General features: G+C 45.7%; 1 long non-coding RNA gene across 2 annotated transcripts; it reads left to right on the forward strand.

The window, feature by feature from the left end:
• Window positions 1-1,109: 1,109 nt before the first annotated feature.
• LOC140065668 (uncharacterized) lies at window positions 1,110-21,532 on the forward strand. Of its 2 annotated transcripts, none has more exons than XR_011848008.1 (3): window positions 1,110-1,371; window positions 1,792-1,926; window positions 21,369-21,532. It is a non-coding gene; the product is annotated as an uncharacterized lncRNA (long non-coding RNA). The 2 variants fall into 2 exon arrangements; XR_011848007.1 differs by lacking the exon at window positions 21,369-21,532 and adding an exon at window positions 20,900-20,967.
• Window positions 21,533-26,836: the final 5,304 nt, after the last annotated feature.

Here is a 26,836-nt window from a genome sequence, read left to right on the forward strand (position 1 = left end):
TGACCCTGATTGGACATCAGGGTTGCCATAGCAACGGTCGGCACCCCCCAAAAAGCAGCACAGTGACACTGGGGTGTCAGCTGTTAGTTGCAGATGATACCCCGGCTTCCTGATACCGGCTCAGCTCCAGTGATGGATATATCCTTCACTGAGTGTCAATAGGTTAATGAAGTTTTTTGTTTTCATATTCTTTACTTGTTGTTGAAACTACTTTTACTGTATATCAATTGGCAACCAATCACAGAGCAGGTTTCATTTTAAGAGAAAACTTTGAGGAATGAAAGCTGTGCTGCGTTTGGTTGCTATGGGTAACAGGACAGTTATGGCCTATGTTAGGCCTCGTTCCTTCAGGGATGTGTGTACACGTGATACCTGTGCTATATGTCAGGGGCAACTACTGGGGTAGGTGCATCCTTAGGAGCAGTTACTGGACAATGTTCCCTGTGTTCTCCTTATGACCCTGTGAGATGTGATGTTCACAGACCTTGTATTCACATGCCCAAAAAACCTCCAAGAAAAATGAATTAAACCAAAGAAGACCCAATAAATAGACAAAACATAAATAATTGGGAATTAAAAGACCAAATATTTATTTATAATCCCATCCCATGGCAGACCCTCGACTCACGAAGAGTCACCCTTCAGCACTCAGGAGAGGAAAAACCCCCTGTGGAGGAAACCTCTAGGGAACCCATGGCTGAAGGATCGCCCTTCCTCTGGGCTTAGAGGGTTACTGCCAATAAATATCTGTCACCCAGTTAGCCAGGTGTCCAGGGATCCCGAGGTCCACGGCTCCATTGGTCCACGGCTCCATCGGTCCAGGCTTCCATAAATCCACGGTTCTTCACGCCTCGACGTCCCACCACCCAGTGCCTACCCCTACTGACTGGCATCGGCAAGTAATACCTAAGGCAGGTGGGCGTGGCAGCATGATATGACTCCTGATTGGTGGGTGTGGCTGTAGGATCTTGCTTCTGATTGGTCAGTTTCCTTGTCTATTAGCCAAAGTGGGAACTATGACATCAGCGCATCTATGACACAGAATTCTGAAGAATTAACCCTTTAATATCTGACTAGAGTAGGAATTTAATAGTCCTTGTCTCTAGTACTGTTGTGAATTCATGAAATCCCCTAATATACACATTTTTATAATAGATGACCTCACAGATCTTGAGGTCATGTATTAGATGATTTTTTTCAGTGGATATCACACACCCCAATGTATTTCTATGAATTCTACTGGGCCGACTGCCTGAGCCACAAAAGATAGAGCGTGGTTAATGTTATTTTTATTAGGCAGCAAAACGAGGGAGCAGGGAGGGCACAATATCAAAGGAGCCAAAATGGAAAGGAAGATGAGGGGCTACAATGGTAAGGGCCACAATATGAGATGGAAGAACAGACCACAATATGAAGGGGAGATGAGAGGCCACAATTTGAGGGACAGATGAGAGCCTGCATTTTGAGGGCGGGGGTGAGAGAGGCCACAATATTAGGAGGAGATGAGGGGCCACAATATATTGAGAAGATGAGGGGCCACAATATGAGGGGGAGATGAGAGGGGCCACTACGTCGTGGCACATGACACCAAGAGGAGCATCGCAGACTGGATAGCAGAGAGGAAGAACCTGAGGACCCAGCTGGGCAATATATAGGGGAAGTGGGGAGGTAGCTGCAAGGAAAACCAGGAATTTAGGGAGTCCAGGACAAGATTGCGGAGAGACAAACTGTGAGAGAAATTACTATTTTGGATTATAGATAAAAATGTATTTTCTTTTTCATCCTTTGTAGCTATGGAGCCGAAATGCAGAAAAGTGTCCTCCAAATGGCCTCCTTCTCGCTATTCATTTATTTGAATCCATGAAACGCTGTTTCACAATCCCTGGAAGATTCTCATCGACACCATCTTCTTGAACAAGTCATCTGGTGAGAAAGTGCCACATTATTACCAGTCCTGACTCCTTATACTTGTCCTAGAGTCTCGTGGAGGCTCAAAGCAAAGACCATTGCTACAAACAGCCTGTGTAATAATTAGAGATGAGCGAGCACTAAAATGCTCGGGTACTCGTTATTCGAGACGAACTTTTCCCGATGCTCGAGTGCTCGTCTCGAATAACGAACCCCATTGAAGTCAATGGGAGACTCGAGCATTTTTCAAGGGGACCAAGGCTCTGCACAGGGAAGCTTGGCCAAACACCTGGGAACCTCAGAAAAGGATGGAAACACCACGGAAATGGACAGGAAACAGCAGGGGCAGCATGCATGGATGCCTCTGAGGCTGCATAATCGCACCATTATGCCAAAATTATGGGCAACAGCATGGCCATGACAGAGTGACAGAATGAAGCTAGATAGCATCTAAAACATGCAATAATTGACCCTGACACTATAGGGGACTGCATGCAGAGGCAGCGGCAGCAGGCTAGAGAGTGGCATGGCGACATACCCTAAATGTACTCAGGCTTCAAACCAATGGGTGGCAGAGAGGAACCAAAGGAGGTGAGCAAGAAGCGCTCAAATAATATCGGTACATGATAAAAGTTTGCCAGTATATTTTGTGGATTACACAGCAGGGTGGCGACAAAGTTAACATGGAAGCCATGAAAACAACCCAAAATTCTGCCTGACACAGCTCGTTTGATAAGGGGACCATGTATGGAGGCAGTGAACTAGTAGTAGATTAAAGGTGCTGCAGTTAAAACTATGTTAGTTGGATCTTGGCATGGAGCTGGCGCTCCGCTGCCAGGCGAGCTTTCGCCAATCCAAGCCCCTGTCTCTAGGCTACTCCCCAAACAGCACTTCTAAGAACCTTTTGTATAAGATCAAGTGTAGTAGCGTTCTTATAAGTTTAGGATATGCCGGGTGAGGGGAATGTAAACAGATGCGCAAGAAGCGCTGAAATAATATCGGTAAATGATAAAAGTTTGCAAGTATATTTTGTGGATTACACAGCAGGGTGGCGACAAAGTTAACAAGTTTGATGTGGAATGCCCTGTAATAGCTCTTGGGCGGTGTGCCTTTTATCGCCTAGGCTCAGCAGTTTGAGCACCGCCTGCTGTCGCTTAGCGACGGCACTGCTGCTGTGCCTAGAGCTACCGACTGATGGCGCCATGCCCACGGATGGTAATTCGGAGGAGGAGGAGGTAGAGGAGGGTTGGGAGGAGGTATAGTAGGCCTTTGAGACCTGGACCGAGGTAGGCCCCGCAATTCTCTGCGTCGGCAGTATATGACCAGCCCCAGGGTCAGACTCGGTCCCAGCCTGCACCAAGTTAAGTGTAGTAGCGTTCTTATAAGTTTGGGATATGGCGGGTGAGGGGAATGTAAACAGATGTGCAAGAAGCGGCTGATGCGCATGGAGCTGGCGCTCCGCTGCCAGGCGAGCTTTCGCCAATCCAAGCCCCTGTCTCTAGGCTACTCCCCAAACAGCACTTCTAAGAACCTTTTGTATAAGATCAAGTGTAGTAGCGTTCTTATAAGTTTAGGATATGCCGGGTGAGGGGAATGTAAACAGATGCGCAAGAAGCGCTGAAATAATATTGGTAAATGATAAAAGTTTGCCAGTATATTTTGTGGATAACACAGCAGGGTGGCGACAAAGTTAACAACTTTGATGTGGAATCCATGAAAACAACCCAAATTTCTGCCTGACACACCTCGTTTGATAAAGGGACGATGTATGGAGGCAGCTATATGGACGACTTTTGGAGGTAGCAATGGAGACAACGTGTGGAGGCTGCTATGGAGACAATTTAATTTGGATAGTGCCTGTATGTGGCAGTCCCAAAAATTTTTCAAACCAGAGGAGCAGGTAGGTGGCCCTCCAGTAAAATGGAATAGATTGAGTGCCTGTATGTGGCACTCCCAAAAATTGTTTAAAACAGAGGACCGGGTAGGTGGCCCTCCAGAAAAATTGAATAGATTGAGTGCCTGTATGTGGCACTCCCAAAAATTGTTTAAAACAGAGGACCGGGTAGGTGGCCCCCCAGAAAAATTAAATGCATAAAGTACTATAGCTAGAGCCAGTGGGCCCTGTCAAAAAATAGCCAGTTTCCTCTGCTTTACTGTACAAAGAGGAGGAGAAGGAGGAAAATGAGGAGGAGGAGGAGTGGATCAATTATTCAGGTTGAGCTTCCTTCACCTGGTGGAGATTGGAAATTATGAGAAATCCAGGCTTTATTCATCTTAATAAGCGTCAGCCTGTCAGCGCTGTTAGTCGACAGGCGTGTACGCTTATCGGTGATGATGCCACCAGCTGCACTGAAAACCCGCTCGGACAAGACGCTAGCGGCAGGGCAGGCAAGAACCTCCAAGGCGTACAGCGCCAGTTCGTGCCACATGTCCAGCTTTGAAACCCAGTAGTTGTAGGGAGCTGTGTGATCATTTAGGACGATGGTATGGTCAGCTACGTACTCCCTCACCATCTTTCTGTAAAGATCAGCCCTACTCTGCCGAGACTGGGGACAGGTGACAGTGTCTTGCTGGGGTGACATAAAGCTGGCAAAAGCCTTGTAAAGCGTACCCTTGCCAGTGCTGGACAAGCTGCCTGCTCGCCTACTCTCCCTCGCTACTTGTCCCGCAGAACTACGCACTCTGCCGCTAGCGCTGTCAGAAGGGAAATACTGTTTCAGCTTGTGCACCAGGGCCTGCTGGTATTCATGCATTCTCACACTCCTTTCCTCTGCAGGGATGAGAGTGGAAAGATTTTGCTTGTACCGTGGGTCCAGGAGAGTGAACACCCAGTAATCGGTGCTGGAATAAATTCTTTGAACGCGAGGGTCACGGGATAGGCAGCCTAGCATGAAATCTGCCATATGCGCCAGAGTCCCAACGCGTAAGAATTCACTCCCCTCACTGGCCTGACTGTCCATTTCCTCCTCCTCCAACTCCTCCAACTCCTCTTCTTCTGCCCATACACGCTGAACAGTGAAGGACTCAACAATGGTCCCCTCTTGTGTCTCGCCAACATTCTCCTACTCTTCCTCCTCATCCTCCTCCACCTCCACCTCCTCCGATATGCGCTGAGAAACAGACCTGAGGGTGCTTTGGCTATCAACAAGGGAATCTTCTTCCCCCGTCTCTTGTGACGAGCGCAAAGCTTCCGACTTCATGCTGATCAGAGAGTTTTTCAACAGGCCAAGCAGCGGGATGGTGAGGCTGATGATGGCGGCATCGCCACTGACCATCTGTGTTGACTCCTCAAAGTTACTCAGCACCTGACAGATATCAGACATCCACGTCCACTCCTCATTGTAGACTTGAGGAAGCTGACTGACCTGACTACCAGTTCTGGTGGAAGTTGACATCTGGCAGTCTACAATCGCTCGGCGCTGCTGGTAAACTCTGGATAACATGGTCAGTGTTGAATTCCACCTCGTGGGCACGTCGCACAACAGTCGGTGAGCGGGCAGTTGGAGGCGGCGCTGCGCTGCCCTGAGAGTGGCAGCATCTGTGCTGGACTTCCTGAAATGCGCACAGATGCGGCGCACCTTCGTGAGCAAATCTGACAGATTGGGGTATGTCTTGAGGAAACGCTGAACTATCAGATTTAACACATGGGCCAGGCATGGCACATGTGTCAGTCTGCCGAGTTGCAGAGCCGCTACCAGGTTACGGCCGTTGTCACACACAACCATGCCTGGCTTCAGGTTCAGCGGTGCCAGCCACAGATCAGTCTGCGCCGTGATGCCCTGTAATAGCTCTTGGGCGGTGTGCCTTTTATCGCCTAGGCTCAGCAGTTTGAGCACCGCCTGCTGTCGCTTAGCAACGGCACTGCTGCTGTGCCTAGAGCTACCGACTGATGGCGCCGTGCCCACGGATGGTAGTTTGGAGGAGGAGGTGGAGGAGGGGTGGGAGGAGGAGGAGGCATAGTAGGCCTGAAACACCTGGACCGAGGTAGGCCCCGCAATCCTCGGCGTCGGCAGTATATGACCAGCCGCAGGGTCAGACTCGCTCCCAGCCTCCACCAAGTTAACCCAATGTGCCGTCAGCGATATATAGTGGCCCTGCCCGGCAGCACTCGTCCACGTGTCCGTGGTCAGGTGGACCTTGTCAGAAACGGCGTTGGTCAGGGCACGGATGATGTTGTCTGACACGTGCTGGTGCAGGGCTGGGACGGCACATCGGGAAAAGTAGTGGCGGCTGGGGACCGAATACCGAGGGGCGGCCGCCGCCATGAGGTTGCGAAAGGCCTCGGTCTCTACTAGCCTATAGGGCAGCATCTCCAGGCTAAGCAATCTGGAGATGTGCACATTAAGGGCTTGGGCGTGCGGGTGGGTTGCACTATATTTGCGTTTCCGCTCCAGCGTCTGGGGTATGGAGAGCTGAACGCTGGTGGATGCTGTGGAGGATCGTGGAGGCGACGATGGGGTTTTTGTGGCAGGGTCCTGGGCAGGGGGCTGACTATCAGCTGACACAGGGGAAGGAGCAGTGGTGTGCACGGCCGGAGGTGAACGGGCTTGTTGCCACTGAGTGGGGTGTTTAGCATTCATATGCCTGCGCATACTGGTGGTAGTTAAGCTAGTAGTGGTGGAACCCCTGCTGAGCCTGGTTTGGCAAATGTTGCACACCACAGTCCGTCGGTCATCCGGTGTTTCCTTAAAGAACCTCCAGACTTCTGAAGATCTAGCCCTCGCCGCAAGAGCCCTCGCCACGGGAGCTTCACTAGTTGACACATTTGGCGCTGATGCACCAGCTCTGGCCCTGCCTCTCAGTCTGGCCCCACCACTGCCTCTTCCAACCTGTTCTGGTCGAGGACTCTCCTCCGTCTCAGAAGCACTGTGTTCACCCGGCCTCTCAACCCAGCTTGGGTCTGTCACCTCATCATCCTCCGATCCCTCAGTCTGCTCCCCCCTCGGACTTCCTGCCCTGACAACAACTTCCCCACTGTCTGACAACCGTGTCTCCTCATCGTCGGACACCTCTTTACACACTTCCACTACGTCAAGAAGGTCATCATCACCCACAGACTGTGACTGGTGGAAAACCTGGGCATCGGAAAATTGCTCAGCAGCAACCGGACAAGTGGTTTGTGACTGTGGGAAGGGTCCAGAAAACAGTTCCTCAGAGTATGCCGGTTCAAATGCCAAATTTTCCTGGGAGGGGGCAGACTGGGGGGGAGGAGGCTGAGGTGCAGGAGCTGGAGGATTGGCGATTTCGGTGACATGGGTGGACTGCGTGGAAGACTGACTGGTGGACAAATTGCTCGAAGCATTGTCAGCAATCCACGACATCACCTGTTCGCACTGTTCTGGCCTCAACAGTGCTCTACCACGAGTCCCAGTAACTTCAGACATGAACCTAGGGAGTGTAGCTCTGCGGCGTTCCCCTGCTCCCTCATAAGCAGGTGGTGTCTCACCCCGGCCAGGACCACGGCCTACTGACCCCTGCAGTAGTTGGACGCCCACGTCCCCGCCCTCGTCCTCTACCCCTAGCCCTCGGGTTAAACATTTTTAAAATGAGAGTTATAGTTTTAATTTTTTTTTAACTTTTTTTTGTGTTTTTTTTTTTTTTTTGTGTTTTTGAGTTTTTAAAACCAAACGATGCTATCCTATTGCTATGGCTATTTTCTAGCCAAGTATGAAAGCACACTACTATGCCAGATGAGATGACACTGAGTTATTAAACAAAATAAACGTAAAATAAAAAAGGAAAAATGGCAGACTGTGCCTAATTGAAATCCAACCCCTACTAAATTTTCCCACTTCGGTCTTTGCAATGGATATGTGCGTCACTAAGCGCAAAACACAGCGGTCGCAAGTCTCACTACAAATTGCTCACAATTGGCTAGTAGATGCACTGCAGCAAGTACAGCCACCAGCAGATCAACCAGAAATCAAATATATAACGCTACTGTAGGCGTAAGCCGTTTGGATTCTCCTATGGCTATTTTCTAGCCAAGTATGAAAGCACACTACTATGCCAGATGAGATGACACTGAGTTATTAAACAAAATAAACGTAAAATAAAAAAGGAAAAATGGCAGACTGTGCCTAATTGAAATCCAACCCCTACTAAATTTTCCCACTTCGGTCTTTGCAATGGATATGTGCGTCACTAAGCGCAAAACACAGCGGTCGCAAGTCTCACTACAAATTGCTCACAATTGGCTAGTAGATGCACTGCAGCAAGTACAGCCACCAGCAGATCAACCAGAAATCAAATATATAACGCTACTGTAGGCGTAAGCCGTTTGGATTCTCCTATGGCTATTTTCTAGCCAAGTATGAAAGCACACTACTATGCCAGATGAGATGACACTGAGTTATTAAACAAAATAAACGTAAAATAAAATAGGAAAAATGGCAGACTGTGCCTAATTGAAATCCAACCCCTACTAAATTTTCCCACTTCGGTCTTTGCAATGGATATGTGCGTCACTAAGCGCAAAACACAGCGGTCGCAAGTCTCACTACAAATTGCTCACAATTGGCTAGTAGATGCACTGCAGCAAGTACAGCCACCAGCAGATCAAGCAGAAATCAAATATATAACGCTACTGTAGGCGTAAGCCGTTTGGATTCTTCTATGGCTATTTTCTAGCCAAGTATGAAAGCACACTACTATGCCAGATGAGATGACACTGAGTTATTAAACAAAATAAACGTAAAATAAAAAAGGAAAAATGGCAGACTGTGCCTAATTGAAATCCAACCCCTACTAAATTTTCCCACTTCGGTCTTTGCAATGGATATGTGCGTCACTAAGCGCAAAACACAGCGGTCGCAAGTCTCACTACAAATTGCTCACAATTGGCTAGTAGATGCACTGCAGCAAGTACAGCCACCAGCAGATCAACCAGAAATCAAATATATAACGCTATTGTAGGCGTAAGCCGTTTGGATTCTCCTATGGCTATTTTCTAGCCAAGTATGAAAGCACACTACTATGCCAGATGAGATGACGCTGAGTTATTAAACAAAATAAACGTAAAATAAAAAAGGAAAAATGGCAGACTGTGCCTAATTGAAATCCAACCCCTACTAAATTTTCCCACTTCGGTCTTTGCAATGGATATGTGCGTCACTAAGCGCAAAACACAGCGGTCGCAAGTCTCACTACAAATTGCTCACAATTGGCTAGTAGATGCACTGCAGCAAGTACAGCCACCAGCAGATCAAGCAGAAATCAAATATATAACGCTACTGTAGGCGTAAGCCGTTTGGATTCTCCTATGGCTATTTTCTAGCCAAGTATGAAAGCACACTACTATGCCAGATGAGATGACACTGAGTTATTAAACAAAATAAACGTAAAATAAAAAAGGACAAATGGCAGACTGTGCCTAATTGAAATCCAACCCCTACTAAATTTTCCCACTTCGGTCTTTGCAATGGATATGTGCGTCACTAAGCGCAAAACACAGCGGTCGCAAGTCTCACTACAAATTGCTCACAATTGGCTAGTAGATGCACTGCAGCAAGTACAGCCACCAGCAGATCAACCAGAAATCAAATATATAACGCTACTGTAGGCGTAAGCCGTTTGGATTCTCCTATGGCTATTTTCTAGCCAAGTATGAAAGCACATTACTATGCCAGATGAGATGACACTGAGTTATTAAACAAAATAAACGTAAAATAAAAAAGGAAAAATGGCAGACTGTGCCTAATTGAAATCCAACCCCTACTAAATTTTCCCACTTTGGTGTTTGAGGTGGATATGTGTGCCACTAAGAGCTTAACACAACGGTAGCAAGTCCCCCTGCTAATTCCTCACAAAATGGTACTAGATGCAAATAAAAAAAAAAAAAAGTAGAACGTTATTGTAGCCCTAAGAAGGGCTGTTGGGTTCTTGGAGAATCACTCCTGCCTAACAGTAAGCTAATAGAACACCCTAACGCTTTCCCTGACCAGCAGCAGCTCTCTCCCTAGCGGCATCCAGACACAGAATGATCCGAGCAGCGCGGGCAGCGGCTAGTCTATCCCAGGGTCACCTGATCTGGCCAGCCAACCACTGCTATCGACGTGTAAGGGTACCACGTCATGCTGGGTGGAGTGCAGAGTCTCCTGGCTTGTGATTGGCTCTGTTTCTGGCCGCCAAAAAGCAAAACGGCGGGAGCTGCCATTTTCTCGAGCGGGCGAAGTATTCGTCCGAGCAACGAGCAGTTTCGAGTACGCTAGTAATAATGTTGCCACTTTATTGGGAGGATTCACTTTGAGGAAATAGTATATACTGTATCTAAATAATGCTTTTTTTCACATTTATTAAGATAAATGTCCAGGAGACATAATATATATATATATATATATATATATATATATATATATATATATATATATTTATAGTGTAAAGTGTATATGGTGCATTGTTTATATGTGTGTTATGCATATATAGGGGCTCATTTACTAAGGGTCCATCGGACGCATTTTCGTTGTGTTTATGACGCACGCGATCAGATTTTGGCCCATCGGCCCCAACTTGAACACAACAGAAATCGGGGGGGCGGGTCGTCGGACAACCGGATTCGGACAGCGCGCAAGATTTAACATTTAGAATTGTGTCACAAGACACGCACTTAAAAGCACCGGGAAGAAGCAGGTAAACGACAGCAGACCTCGGCGTGGAAGCGACGAATGCAGGAACTTGGGAGCACGAGCTTAGTGAACCGCGGCAGACCCGAATCCACGCCGGATTGCGACAGGACCGGGTAAGTAAATCTGCCCCATTGTGTATGTGTCCTTATGTCTGTGTAGCATATATATGATATATGTTTGTTCTGAAGTATAACGTGTAGGATGGCCAGCAGCATGGCTCAGGGGCCATGCGGGGTTCCGCATTCTAAGCACCCGTGCCCATCGGGTTCTTGGTACGCTACTGGGGCTATATTTTTATCTGTGCATGTGACATTATGTTATTTTTGCAGTATATTAGGAAATCATTTGATGTTGCTGTGAAAGGAAACTGTCACAAGATTTAACACCAGTTAACAACTATTACCCTCAGGTAAGGTATGAGATTTTATTTTTAGCAGTCCCCATTTTATTTTAAATTCTGCCATTTTCCTATTTAATTGCACCTCCAAAGTTACATGCAAAAGAGCTGTAAAGAGTCACTTTATGTCTGATATGAGTCCGACTGAGAAGCCAGAGTGGTAGCGCCAATTCAGCTGCCACTATCTTGAACTGTGTAGCACCTAAAACTATTTCATTTCATAGTTTATAGTTTCATAGTTTATACGGTTGAAAAAAGACACTTGTCCATCAAGTTCAACCAAGGAAGGGTAGGGATTGGATGAGGAAGGGATTTAGGGGAAACAATCCTATATAGCATAACAATCAATGTTATTTAGGTGTATTTATGTGTTATTTTTTTTTTTTATAATTGTATTTTTATTATCATTTTTCAAAGAAATGTAACAGAAAAGTTAACATGTACATATTGCACAATAAAGTTTTTCAACAACAATACAACCAAAAAACAAGTTTCGTCTCAAAAGACCTCAACAGCTTGAATCTTCCATTGGTGTATCAGGACCCTAAGCCTGACCGTGCAGTATTTTTCTAGTATTTAGACATTTGCCCAGGATGACATCTGCATTACATCTAATCGGTTGAGGTGGGTTGGGGGGGGGGGGGTGTCAACGAAAGACAGTCATACAAACACACCATGACAACAATTAACAATTGGGTAAAGACAAAAAGGGGATGACCATATCACTCTCCTCCTCGTGCTCGCTCCTCAATCCAGTAGCGATCCCAGCGTTCCCAAGTTTTATCAAAGAAGGGGATACGATTATTCAGAGAAGCGGTCAGGTACTCCATACTACGAGTCTCCCTCACCCTAGAGAGAAGGTCCATTCGGGAAGGGGGGGCTTGCCTTTTCCAGAATTGTGCTACCAGGCACCTTGCGGCTGTGAGTATGTGTAGGCTCAATTTTGTAGCCTTCTTGGCCATGGGTTGAGGAAAGACATTTAGCAAATAAGATAGTGGGGAGAGTGGGATGTCCACCGCTACAACCTCCCGCAGGAGAGACCTAACCTCCTGCCAGAAAGGCTGCACCAATGGACATGTCCAGAAGATGTGTTGGAGAGTTCCACCAGTTGAGCCACATCGCCAGCAAGTATCCGGTGTATCTGGAAAGAGCCTGTGTAACAAGGACGGGGTATGATACCACTGCAACATTAGTTTGTACTGATTCTCCTTATGTGTGGCACACAAGGAGGTTTTAGCCGCTCTATTCCAGATCAATTGCCATGTGTCTTGGGATATTGGACTCCCCACTATGCTCTCCCATTTGGCCATATACGGGTGTGCAATAGGTTCATCTGAGCTTGGGTGTAAAAGGATCATATAGATGTCGGATATAAGGCCAGAAGTGTGGGTGGCGGTTTTGCAAATGTGCTCAAATGTGGTGGGCGCCGAAACCATCTCGGCACTGTTTAGGGACTGTAAAAAGTGTCTGATTCGAATGTAGTGAAAGTTTGCCGTATGCGGGAGATGGAATTTATCCTGTAAGGCAGTGAAAGGTAATATCTTCCTGTCTCGGTAGTCCACAATATCTGCAAACCTAAACAAACCCTTCTCGTGCCAGGGTTTAATTTCCTGCCCTGCTCCGGCTTGTTGCATGAGGGGGGTGTGTAAGAAAGATTGCATGGGAGAGCACTGAGAGACCAGTGGGAATCTGGCCAAACAGACCCTCCACAATTTAATTGTGAATGAGATGGGGCCTAGTTGGGAGTCAGGTAGCTCAGGTGCCTCTTTAGGCCAGAGGTAAGAATTAGGGTGAAAAGGAGCCAGCCATAATTTCTCTATCTCCATCCATTTGGAGAAAGCCAGCAAGTTGGACCATGCTGGGATGCGCCGTAGATGTGTTGCCCAGTAGTATCTGGTTATATCTGGTACCGATAGGCCACCCTTCGATTTATGGGCGATGAGGACAGTCTTGGAGATTCTATGTCTCTTTTTTGCCCAGATAAAGTGTACTATGGATGCTTGCAGGGACCTCAGAACCCCTAACGGGACTGGGACTGGTAAGGTTTCAAAAAGGTAAAGCAGCTTGGGCAAGATGGTCATTTTAACCGCTGCTATCCTACCAAAAAGGGAGAGGGGGAGACTATTCCAATTGTCAAGCAGAGTCCTTATTTCCCGGAAACTGCCGGGGAAGTTCTGTGCATAGAGCGTATTGTAAGAGGGAGTCAATTGTATCCCCAAATACTTAATGGCATCCGCTTTCCAGTTATATCTAAATGTGGTTTTCAGTTGGTCTACCAGTGATTGGTCAAGATTAAGAGGCAAAGCCTCCGTTTTTGAAGGGTTTACCTTATAACCAGAGAGACGACCATACTGCTGCAGCCGTGCCTGCAAGTTGGGTAAAGATATTAGAGGTTGGGTTATAGTTAGTAAAATATCATCCGCAAATAAAGACAGTTTGAATTCCTTATCTCTAACCATAATACCATGGATATTAGGATCTTGTCGGATGATGGAGGCCAGAGGTTCGATACAAAGTATGAACAGGAGGGGAGAGAGTGGGCAACCCTGGCGGGTACCGTTCCTTATCCGCAAAGGTGGGGAAGACGCATGTGGGAGCTTAATTTCAGCTGTGGGATTTGAGTATAACCCCCTCAAAGCCTGGAGAAAGGGACCTCTTATTCCAATGTGTTCAAGCACTTGAAACATAAAGGGCCAGCTGAGGCGATCAAACGCCTTCTCAGCGTCTAAACTGAGGATCAGAGCCTGGTCTTTTTGTTTATTAATTACATCTATGAGATCAATTGTTCTCCTCGTGTTGTCACCACCTTGCCGCCCTGGTACAAAGCCTACCTGATCCTTATGGATTACTTGGGGGATCCATTGAATCAGCCGATTGGCCAACAATTTTGTGAAAATTTTTAAATCTGCGTTCAAAAGTGCAATTGGCCTATAATTAGCACAATCAGTTGCATCTTTCCCGGGCTTGGGAATAAGAGTGATGTAAGAATGCGTAAAAGTTGTAGGCATAGGCTCACCTTGTAAGAATGCATTAAATACCTTTGTCATATGTGGCAACAACACAGGGGAGAAGGTTTGATAGTAAAGATACGTGAGCCCATCTGGGCCCGGGGATTTGCCATTAGGCATTCCATTAATAACCTCCTCTATCTCTTCCGATGTTAATTCTGAGCTAAGTGTCTCTATAGCCTCAGAGGGGATTCCAGGGAGTGAGCAAGAATTCAAAAAATCCACTAGTAGCGTTTTTCTAAGGGTCTCGTCCAGTGGCAGAGTGTTTGGCAGGGAATACAGTTTAGCATAGAATTCCTGGAGAGAAGGTCCATTCGGGAAGGGGGGGCTTGCCTTTTCCAGAATTGTGCTACCAGGCACCTTGCGGCTGTGAGTATGTGTAGGCTCAATTTTGTAGCCGTCTTGGCCATGGGTTGAGGAAAGACATTTAGCAAATAAGATAGTGGGGAGAGTGGGATGTCCACCGCTACAACCTCCCGCAGGAGAGACCTAACCTCCTGCCAGAAAGGCTGCACCAATGGACATGTCCAGAAGATGTGTTGGAGAGTTCCACCAGTTGAGCCACATCGCCAGCAAGTATCCGGTGTATCTGGAAAGAGCCTGTGTAACAAGGACGGGGTATGATACCACTGCAACATTAGTTTGTACTGATTCTCCTTATGTGTGGCACACAAGGAGGTTTTAGCCGCTCTATTCCAGATCAATTGCCATGTGTCTTGGGATATTGGACTCCCCACTATGCTCTCCCATTTGGCCATATACGGGTGTGCAATAGGTTCATCTGAGCTTGGGTGTAATAGGATCATATAGATGTCGGATATAAGGCCAGAAGTGTGGGTGGCGGTTTTGCAAATGTGCTCAAATGTGGTGGGCGCCGAAACCATCTCGGCACTGTTTAGGGACTGTAAAAAGTGTCTGATTCGAATGTAGTGAAAGTTTGCCGTATGCGGGAGATGGAATTTATCCTGTAAGGCAGTGAAAGGTAATATCTTCCTGTCTCGGTAGTCCACAATATCTGCAAACCTAAACAAACCCTTCTCGTGCCAGGGTTTAATTTCCTGCCCTGCTCCGGCTTGTTGCATGAGGGGGGTGTGTAAGAAAGATTGCATGGGAGAGCACTGAGAGACCAGTGGGAATCTGGCCAAACAGGCCCTCCACAATTTAATTGTGAATGAGATGGGGCCTAGTTGGGAGTCAGGTAGCTCAGGTGCCTCTTTAGGCCAGAGGTAAGAGTTAGGGTGAAAAGGAGCCAGCCATAATTTCTCTATCTCCATCCATTTGGAGAAAGCCAGCAAGTTGGACCATGCTGGGATGCGCCGTAGATGTGTTGCCCAGTAGTATCTGGTTATATCTGGTACCGATAGGCCACCCTTCGATTTATGGGCGATGAGGACAGTCTTGGAGATTCTATGTCTCTTTTTTGCCCAGATAAAGTGTACTATGGATGCTTGCAGGGACCTCAGAACCCCTAACGGGACTGGGACTGGTAAGGTTTCAAAAAGGTAAAGCAGCTTGGGCAAGATGGTCATTTTAACCGCTGCTATCCTACCAAAAAGGGAGAGGGGGAGACTATTCCAATTGTCAAGCAGAGTCCTTATTTCCCGGAAACTGCCGGGGAAGTTCTGTGCATAGAGCGTATTGTAAGAGGGAGTCAATTGTATCCCCAAATACTTAATGGCATCCGCTTTCCAGTTATATCTAAATGTGGTTTTCAGTTGGTCTACCAGTGATTGGTCAAGATTAAGAGGCAAAGCCTCCGTTTTTGAAGGGTTTACCTTATAACCAGAGAGACGACCATACTGCTGCAGCCGTGCCTGCAAGTTGGGTAAAGATATTAGAGGTTGGGTTATAGTTAGTAAAATATCATCCGCAAATAAAGACAGTTTGAATTCCTTATCTCTAACCATAATACCATGGATATTAGGATCTTGTCGGATGATGGAGGCCAGAGGTTCGATACAAAGTATGAACAGGAGGGGAGAGAGTGGGCAACCCTGGCGGGTACCGTTCCTTATCCGCAAAGGTGGGGAAGACGCATGTGGGAGCTTAATTTCAGCTGTGGGATTTGAGTATAACCCCCTCAAAGCCTGGAGAAAGGGACCTCTTATTCCAATGTGTTCAAGCACTTGAAACATAAAGGGCCAGCTGAGGCGATCAAACGCCTTCTCAGCGTCTAAACTGAGGATCAGAGCCTGGTCTTTTTGTTTATTAATTACATCTATGAGATCAATTGTTCTCCTCGTGTTGTCACCACCTTGCCGCCCTGGTACAAAGCCTACCTGATCCTTATGGATTACTTGGGGGATCCATTGAATCAGCCGATTGGCCAACAATTTTGTGAAAATTTTTAAATCTGCGTTCAAAAGTGCAATTGGCCTATAATTAGCACAATCAGTTGCATCTTTCCCGGGCTTGGGAATAAGAGTGATGTAAGAATGCGTAAAAGTTGTAGGCATAGGCTCACCTTGTAAGAATGCATTAAATACCTTTGTCATATGTGGCAACAACACAGGGGAGAAGGTTTGATAGTAAAGATACGTGAGCCCATCTGGGCCCGGGGATTTGCCATTAGGCATTCCATTAATAACCTCCTCTATCTCTTCCGATGTTAATTCTGAGCTAAGTGTCTCTATAGCCTCAGAGGGGATTCCAGGGAGTGAGCAAGAATTCAAAAAATCCACTAGTAGCGTTTTTCTAAGGGTCTCGTCCAGTGGCAGAGTGTTTGGCAGGGAATACAGTTTAGCATAGAATTCCTGGAAACGAGAGGCGATCGCTCTCGGGTCATGCAGTAAGTTCCCCCCGGAATCCCGTATGAGATGGGGGGTTTGGTGGTCCCTTTTCTCCCTCAGTTGTTTTGCCAGGAGAGAATGGTGTTTGTTCGCTTGCTCATAGTACCGTTGCTTAGTGAACACCAGCAATTTCTCAACCGCCTGGGTCTGGACCTCTCGTAACTGTTCCCTGACCTCAATTAGCTGTTGGAGTCTCCTCCTGGTTGGTTTAGCTAACAAAGCTGTCTCCTGCCTGCCAATCTCCTTTCTTAGTTCCTTTTCCAGATGAGCTCTATTTCTTTTCAGTCTGGTTCCCTGTTCTATGCAATGACCTCGAAAAACCGCTTTATGAGCTTCCCACATCACCGGGATAGAGGGGATTGAATCCTCATTAAACTGGAAATATTCCTTTAATGCCCCAGTTAGCTCCTCCTTAATCAGGGGTTTTTTAAGAAGGGATTCATTTAGGCGCCAGTGACATACCCTAGTTGTAGAGAGGCCCTCATTCAGCTGCAAGAGAACTGGCGCATGGTCTGACCACGATATATTCCCCACCTCTGCGGAATGCATCATTCGCAAGAATTGTATATCTCCAAACCAATAGTCTATACGGGTATGGGTGCCATGTGGGGCAGAATAAAAAGTAAACGAACGGTCACCCGGGTTACCCACCCTCCACAGATCATACAGGGCAAATCTCCTGATGACTCTACGGAAGGCCGCTGATGTAGTACTTTGCGATCTAGTGGCGGGATTGGAGTCAATTGCCAGCCGATCCATATTTTCTGAAAAAATGACATTAAAGTCCCCTCCTATCAGTAGGGGTGCTGCTGGGAGTTTAGCTAATTTATTCAGGACTTTGGTAATGAAGCGGACCTGTGATGAATTGGGGGCATATATATTGCATAAAATTACAGGCGAACCGAACATTTTACCCTGGACAAAAATAAACCGGCCCATGGGATCTGATGTCACAATGTCAGGTACTATGGGGCACGAGGTTGAAAACAAGATCGCCACTCCCGCTTTTTTGTTCTCAGTGGACGCCATGTAAGATACCGGGTAAAGATGTTTAGCAAAATTAAAATTCCCTGTCGCATCGTAATGTGTCTCCTGCAAGAACACCACATCTGCCCTACTTCTCTTAAGCTCATTGAGCGTAAGTCGGCGTTTGCGAGCAGAGTTGAGCCCTTTCACATTTAATGTCAAAAGCTGAACCATGGTGAGTGGTTATACACGGCGGAACAGGCCCTGAGGGGGAGAGGGGGTGGGAATGGCCGTGCGCAGCTTGTGTAGTAGGCTCTGGTATGGGGATATAGGAGGATGACGGCGTATGAAAGCCTAAGGTGTCAGTAACACTAGGACAAGGGGTATGACAATGGGGGGACAAAACACACACACCACAAGACAAACTATCAAGACGAGTAAAAACAAGTAAAAAAGTAATAAGAAAACAAGGATAAACTTCCAATTCTATAACCAGGGAGAGGAAAAGCTTCCTGACCCTGGTGTAGGTCTATTCAGCCGGTCTACCCCTAATGTGGGGGAGTATAGTCGGCTGATCTGGGTTCACCACCTCCTAGTGATAAATCACTAACTATCCAGGGACTAGCCCCGGTGCCCTTGTGCATATTACTTCCCGTATAACTAAGGAGGGGAAAATACCCCTAGTATATGCAGACACAAGCAGACATAAGACCCCCTATAAGCAATCAAATGCAAGAACCCCATAAAGGATATGTATTCAACAAGCATCCTCTTCTATTCATAAGAGTCCTGGGATGGAGCTCTGGTTCGTGGTCTTCGTCTCTTTTGTTGCGGTTGATTCTTATTTTGTGGTTGGCGCATTTGAGGGGGGAGACTCCCCCAGTCATCCAGTCGCGGGGTCGGGATGTTCCAGATGTCACAGAATTCCTGCAGTTCCTCCATCACAGAGAGCGTTGCCGTGACTCCATCTTTGGTGGCAGACAGAGCAAAGGGGAAATTCCAGCGGTAGGTTATGTCATTCTCACGTAAAATATCCAGCAACGGTCGTAGGATCCGCCGCTTCTGAAGGGTGATCCCAGAAAGATCCTGGTAGAGTTGTATGGCATCTCCGTTAAAAACAAAGTTCTTGTTTTTCCTTGCCGCAAGCATGAGGCGTTCCTTTAATTCAAAGTCATGCACACAACAGATAACATCCCGCGGGTTTCCTCCCAGTGCTTTAGGCCTTAATGCTCTATGAGCTCTATCAAGCTTCACCTGTGTTTCCGGCTCCCCCAATAGCGCTGAGAAGAGAGCTTGTAGCGTGACACGTACATCCTCTTTGCCCTCCACCTCCGATAGACCTCTCACCCGAATATTGTTACGTCTTCCTCTGTTATCGAGGTCTTCCAGGTGTCTGGCCATTTCTTGTAGTGTGACAGATTGAGAGTGCACAGCATGTTGCGTATGTGAAATCTGACACCTTGAGTCCGCCTGTTCAGCTTCTAAATTATCAATTTTCTGCGTCATGCACTGAATATCACGTCGTACCTCCAAAATTTCAGATTTGAACGCCTCTTTGACTTCAGCAATTAAAGATTTAAAGTCCTCTTTAGTAGGCAAATTCTGGAGGTGAGCGTGCCAGTACGGTTCTGAAGTCGGTGGTCTCTTATCTGGCATAGTGTCCACACCACAGTGCTCAGGCGATGATTCCCACTCTGGGGAGGGTGCAGCATAGCGAGTGAGAGTGGGGGTAGCGCCCAGATCGTCTTCCATTATATGCGATCTGGGGATATATGGCATTCCAGGGACAAATTCCCCTGGCTGTGGCAACTGGGGGGATCGCAGCAGGGGGTCCCCAGGGTGTCTTCCATGTCCTCCATTTTCCCTCTGGCCTAGCTTCTTTGGGCCACAATCAAGGTCTGGGGATGGTGCTGGAGATAAGGCCTTACCTCCAGCATGACTGGCTCCCGGGTCGGGATTCTGCTGAAGCTCCTCATTCTGGCGCAGCTGCGCCGTATTCTGGCGCTGCTGCACCTCATTCAGGCGCTGCTGCACCTCATTCTGGCGCTGCTGCGCCTCAGGGGAGCTGCGCTGCTGGGCTGGCTGGGGGCCAAGATGGCGGGTCGGCGCGGCGTGCGAGGTGTCGGTGGGAGCCCTGCGGTCCTTATGTGTAGGCGGTGCTGCGGTGGACCCCGCTGTTCCCCGCTTACCCGCGGCCGGCTTCGGAGCCATGCTGGAGGTCTCCACGAGGTGCGATCCCGGGGTCTGCGCGCTGTCGGGCCTCCGTGCAGCACGTGGTCCTGTGATGGAGGCGGCTGTGGAGCGGAGGAGGAAGCGGGTAAGTGGCGTATCGCCTACCCACTCCTCTTTCTGGGGTCCCGGGGGCTTCTCTCCCCTTCTGGGGGCCTTCTTCACTTTAGGGGCCAGGATCAATCCCCTCCTTAAAGGCTAAAACGGCACCGGGGCTGCGGAGCTCCTCTACTGTGCGGCCATCACGTCCAGGGTCCAGCCACGCCCCCTATGTGTTATTTTAAAGATAAAAATATAATCTTTTACCACATTCATCTCTGGTTTAATGTGAACCTAAGACACAAAATTTTAAAGACCATACTAAGCAATGCGAGATGGATCCAATTCCTTACCTTAAAGACTCCAGTCTTTGCATACCTATATTTCCTGTTTTTTAGCTCACATACACAGAAGGAGGAAATAACACCAAAAGCATTGTGTGGGTGCTATAGAACACAATTTAGAGGAAAGTGACACTCCACCCTCCACAAGGAGGCTAAAAGTGACTCTTCTCAGCTCATTGGAATATTGCTTTGGGGGTGATTTTTATATAGGTTAATGGGTGACTTTTACCATGACTGATACTAGATAGGACATTTTATAACTTACCAGAGGGCATTTTAATGGTGTACAATATGTTGACCGGGTCCATTTGAGGCAAGTAAAACATCTTTTGGTCAATGAATGGTATTATTATTAGCTTATCGTACTGCATATTATGACTCCATAGGTATTATGTGGAATATGGAGGAGGTGCTTGTGCATTTATGTAATATGGCTAATTAGACAAGATGAAAGGGATACATTTATGTTCTGAAAGGGACAATTTGCGGATTAATAAATAATTTAGGGCTGGGGCGAGCTTTTTAAAAATAATAAACATGAACTCACCTCCTCCGGCGCCCCGGTCCGTCTGATCCATGCTCCTTTTGTTTACAGGGACACAGAATCCGTGCACATGGAGCTTCCCGCCGGCCAGAAGTTCCCATCCAACACCATCTCCCAGTGCCTGAGAGATAGGGACGGATGTGGGTACACGTTTATTATTTTTAAGAAGCCTGTCCCAGCTCGACCCTAAGTTATTTATGAATCTCAGATTAACTCCTAGTTCACATAAAATATAAAAACTCAGTATCAGACAGCGTGATATTTTTGGACAATATAACACTGCAGAATTTTCAGAAGTCAGAATTTTTCTGATGGCTCATAAAAAGGAAAGATTTCATGTAACACAGTCTTGGAGAAGCATGGCACATCTGGCCAATCTGTCAATGAATGGAGTTAAATGTAGCCTCATTGTTGAGTCTGCACTGTGAGCTATTGCTGTCATACAAGCAAATAATATGCAGGTCAAATAACTACCCGCTTCTTGTCTCTAGATATTCCTAAACTGGATTTGTTGTTTTAGACAGGATTTTCTGTCCCTGCTCTTCTCAAGCGAAATCCCAAAGGATAGAACTCGCCCTTATTACATTTGATCCTGCATAGAATATGATTTATATGTATCAGCTTATGCCAGACTGCCATCTGCTGGTGGTATGACTAACTTCATCTGACCAATAGGACACTGAACCCATGAAAAATGCATAGTATAATGCAGCATAATAATAATGTTTTAAGGAAATTAAGATTATCTCAAATTGAATATCTTCTACAATGTATAGCTATTTATACATGCAATATTATTGGACTACCCAATCATTCGAAGAAGACACAGAATATCTCTAGAATATAAAATAGAATATACAATATGGCAAAACCATGTAAGTTTGAAAAGTCCATCTCAGAAAACACAGATCTATTGTCCAACCAATAGTAAAGATGAGGTAAGTCACCTCTCTACAGGTCTGACAGTAGAACACACTTGAAATTATTTCTTCATTCAAGGGAGTTTTGGGACTATAAAGACAGATAGATAGATAGATAGATAGATAGATAGATAGATAGATAGATAGATAGATAGATAGATAGATAGATATGAGATAGATAGATAGATATGGCAGCACTCCAAGATAACGTGAGTGAAAAAAAGTACTAGTTTATTCCAACATGTGCCAAGCTATGGCTTGGAGCTTTCCTCAAGCCAGCCATAGGAGCCGAAATGTATCTTGGCACATGTTGAAATAAACTAGTACTTTTTTTTTTTATTCTTTGTTATTGCACCCGGACATCATATTATCCAGAGAGACAGTGCTGCTTCTACTTTTTTGCTATATATATATATATATATATATATATGTATATATACAGGCAGTCCCCGGGTTACATACAAGATAGGGTCTGTAGGTTTGTTCTTAAGTTGAGTTTGTATGTAAGTCGGAACCGTATACTTTTTCATTGTAACCACAGTCAAAAATTTTTTAGTCTGTATGACAATTGGATTATAAAAATGTTGGATTGTCATAAGAAACAGGATAAACAATAAATCTTAATTACAGGCACCAGTGATAACTTTTAAAGCTGTTTATTGTAGCCTAGAACTAAAGTACAGCAAATTACCAAAATCCAGAGGTCCGTTTGTAACTAGGGGTTGTATGTAAGTCAGGTGTTCTTAAGTAGGGGACCGCCTGTATATATATTTAGTCTTCGCACTCAACTCACATGCATATCCATTTTGCTTAAATTGTATAACAATGTACAACAGCACTACATTGCATAGTTAACCAATAGTACATATACTCAGTGCCCACACAATCAGTTCCCGCAGGTCACCCAGTATTTAAATACAGGGCTATGAATATTCTGATGCTTCACACTCACAGCAAGAATGTTACAAATGGTTTAGAATAACAAAATTATTTTTGCTGTGCCCCATTGCTTAAAATAACAGAAAAGAGGTGGGGGTCTGTGTGAACAGTGGGTGTTGCGGTGGTCCATGAGGGGGGATGGGCCTTAAAGAGGACCTGTCACCTATAAACTGAAGTAAGCAGCTCCTAGCACTACCCCATTTTTAGCTGTAATAAATATGCTAGCTTTATCAGAACCCTACAATAAAGCTAGCAGACAGTGCCGCAGGAACACCCGCCAGAGCCCCTCATTAGCATGATTTTAAAAGTTGACTTTAGTAGGCAGGAGACCATGGATAACATATATAAGAAGATTACCACAGTCCCAGTGACTGCATGTGTAAGTGCTCCATGTTTGATTCTGATGGTAGATCCTTTAATTTAATTTTATGACTTCCCTTTTATACTATATGATCCCTTTCTTCTTTGCCATTGCTGTTTCTTACAAATCAGTGACATTTCATGGAAATCTATAATTCGCCACAATATTCTGTATTGTGAATATGATAGTTGACAATTGATGGACTGGGAGCTGCATTACAAGCAGCTTTATTGATGGGAACGTAGAAGGATATGGACAGGCTACATACTAGCTCAGTGACCCCATGTATATCCTTTTGTCTGTGGTGAATTTTCAGTATATTATATTTAATCTAGTCATTGCACTAGTCATACAAAATTGGCCCTGAAACTAAAAATATATTGGTATCTAGAAAAAAGCAATTATTTGTACAGGATGGTAGTATCATAGCTTAAAGCAAAGCCTAAATTATGCCCAAATGGTGCAGGTCAGAGATAAGTCAGTTTTTTAGCTCAGTTATCTCGCTGATCCAAGGTTCTTTATGTATATCTTACCAAGCAAGTAATTTATATAGACCAAAGAATCCAAGTCCAAAGCTACAGTACTGGACCCCAGAAGAACAAATGAAAAAAAAAAAAAATTCAGATAAGAAAAAAGGTGACAAAACTTTAGTCAAAACAAGGACAAAATCACAAATTCAAGCTGTCTAAAAGTAAGAATGTGCTTAGTTGCCCAGGGCAACCAATTATGGCTCCCCTTTAAAATATTCATGAGCACTGGTAAAATAAAAGCTGAGCTGTAATTGGTTGCCATGGGCAACTAAGAACATTCTTACTTTAAGACAGTTTGCTAAATCTGCCTCATTATTTTTGTGATGGGGGCTCTGGACACACAAAAGAAAGCCAGAACACTGAGCCGTAAAGATGAGCCCCCCAAACATTCACCTGCCTAATTATTGGGTCCACCTTACCAATGACCTATAACTGGATGCCATTCCCTCACTAGGTCAGAGCCATAGATCAAAAACCAGGAGAATCACAGAATCAAACTACAGCAGAAATCGAACAAAGCTGGCAATTGAATTTGAATGGTCAAGTGAGAGCCAGATACTTAGGGAGGAGGAGCTCTGCTTCAGGTGGTAGGAGAAGGCACTTACCATCAAATGGGAATAATTCTTGCTGGTCTGAGTCTGACTGCAGACAGATACGCTTGATGAATACAATAGAGAGCCTGCCACTAGAGCCTAGTTCACACTGCCAGTGTTTCCTCAATCTACACATGCAAATGGAGGAAGACATAGACACAGAGGTAACTATAGTACCCTGATTTTCCAAAAATAAGACTTATATGTCTTATTATGTCTTATATTAATTTTTGCTCCTAAAGAGGCAGTAGGTCTTATTTTCAGGGATGTCTTATTTTCCCATAAACAAGAATTTAAATTTATCGTTGAACAAAAAAAAAATCTACTTCTCTTACATCCTTATGACTCTTCAAACTCTGAATTTCCTGCTGTATTTCTTCTCCATTTCTATTAGAATAATTGGCCCCAATCTCTCATGTTTAGTAAAAGAACTTTCCATAACTGACCCTTCTTATCCTGGTGGCTGCTGGTATCACATTTGCAGCACAACAGCCAGTGATTTATTTCCATGAATTGTTCCCCATGTCACAACCTTCTGCAGCATCTAAAAGATTTTCTAATATATGGCGTGGGGGGAGTTGCTGCAATGGCGGCCACTAGGTCTTATTTTCAGGGGAGGCCTTATATTTCTAAGCCTGAACAAAATTGTACTAGGTCTTCTTTTCGGGGGATGTCTTATTTTAGGGGAAATAGGGTAGTACCAAATCGGAAATACAAGGGATAGTCAAGAAACAGAGCGGAAGTGGAGTCCATATCAGGGAGTATCCACATATAGGAATTTGGGAATTTTTTGTGTAAATACATTCACAGTCTGAAATATAACTTATTAGGGATAAAATGCCCTTCCTCAGAATTACAGACATAGACAAACATCATAATTCATGGAATATTTACAAAAAATGGCACCACAAGCTGAGTCACATAAGCTGTTTGTGGGATGGTGTCCATTAAAATATTGCTAATAAAAAAGGGTTTGCTTTATTAATCCAAGTATAGAAGGTGTACTCTCATACACGGGGTACATTTAGCAAAATCCTCTAAACAATTTTTTTAACCCTAAGGGAACCGAACACCTAAGTTTAAATCTCCAAAACTTTCCCATTGTTTAAGGCCCTGGAAGCAATTTGAAATCTTGGCCTCTATCTGTTCTATGGGAGTGATAATAACATATGTACAACAATTATGATAGGTAGCTGCATGTCGAGAAGCAGACAGTGAGGACAACCACTCAAGGTTTTAATTTTCACCATCCCAGCACTCCCTACTCAAAACATGAGACTATGTTCGCCTAAAAGAGACCCCTCCACCCACTGCTTCACTTGCATACATTCATTTTGATAATAGTACCTATTATATGTACCTCTAATGTAATAGGTACATAGAAGTCTAAGGATAGTGGAAGGAAGTGAAAATGATCGGCTCATCTACTTCTAGTAAGTTTTTCATCTTTCTCTGTGCTTGATTAACAGCAATTCTTCTCTTTCCTATAGTATAATGCCTCTATAAAGATTAGTAAGTAGGAGCCTGTCACATACGGGGGTGTGGGTGAGTCTCTTGGGGCTAAAGTCTGTGGACTCCCTGGACCCCTGCGGGAGATGATGGTACTAGCCGCAATCCGGGACCAGAATCTAAGTGGCCCCTGGTCTTCGCCAGAGCCCGACCCAAAGCGGGATGGTCTTGCTGTGGTGGGAAGCCACCAGGTCGTTCCACGGGTGCGACTAGGCCCGCGGTGGCAGCCAAGGTAGGGTCATCGGGAAGGCAGGTCCTCGGGATGGCCACAGGAATACTGGACCGCCACAGAAGTATAGTACCGCCACAGGATCGCCACAGGACCACGGGAATACCACAGGAAACAGAGGAGTCTGGAAACACACAGAAAATACGAAGGCATCTGGAAACGCTCAGGAGGCTTTCACTTCAGTAGAATGACTTCAGTAGAACGCCTATATAGGAGCCTGACAGTAGCCAGCGTCAATGAGAAGGACGCTGGCCCTTTAAGTACCTGGAGAGTCGGCCTAGCCAGGAAGCAGGCCCGCGGCCATCAGGAGCCGGGAGAGGTGAGTATCGACCCGGGGGAGCGGGGACCACAGATGAAGGCAAGAATGCACCCGCGATCCTCGGTATGGTAACCATGACAGAGCCTCTTTTCTCCATGTATAGTGTATTGTATAAATGGTATCATACAGCTAGTCTCTACTACCTCTGGAGGTAAACTGGGGGAAAAGAATATTCTACAAAGGAACATATATATAGAGAGAGAGACATGAGTTATTAGTTTCTACACGCCTATAGAAATTGCTTTCTTGAATGTGGTCAAATTCTTCAATCATAGCTTCTTGCATCTGTCATTCACTTAAATATGAGCGACAGATGAAGGAAATGTAATTACAAGATGGTGCTTCACAGTTTGTTTATAGTCTGTAACCTACGCAGATCTATAGATTTGAAGAAACAAACACAATCCTATTAACTCTGAGCACAGACCCACATTTGTTAAAGCGTTTGCATCAGTTTTCTCTCTGACTTTGCACTAGAAAGAATGTGCAAACTGCTTGTATTTATAAAGCCAGTTTTTTGTGTCGCGGCTGCACTGTGCCTATGTTACTGCTTAGTCGGACCGCGAGCCACAATTCTGTGTGCGGCAC

Source organism: Engystomops pustulosus, chromosome 6 (assembly GCF_040894005.1).
Source record: "Engystomops pustulosus chromosome 6, aEngPut4.maternal, whole genome shotgun sequence".
Lineage (NCBI taxonomy): Eukaryota > Metazoa > Chordata > Amphibia > Anura > Leptodactylidae > Engystomops > Engystomops pustulosus.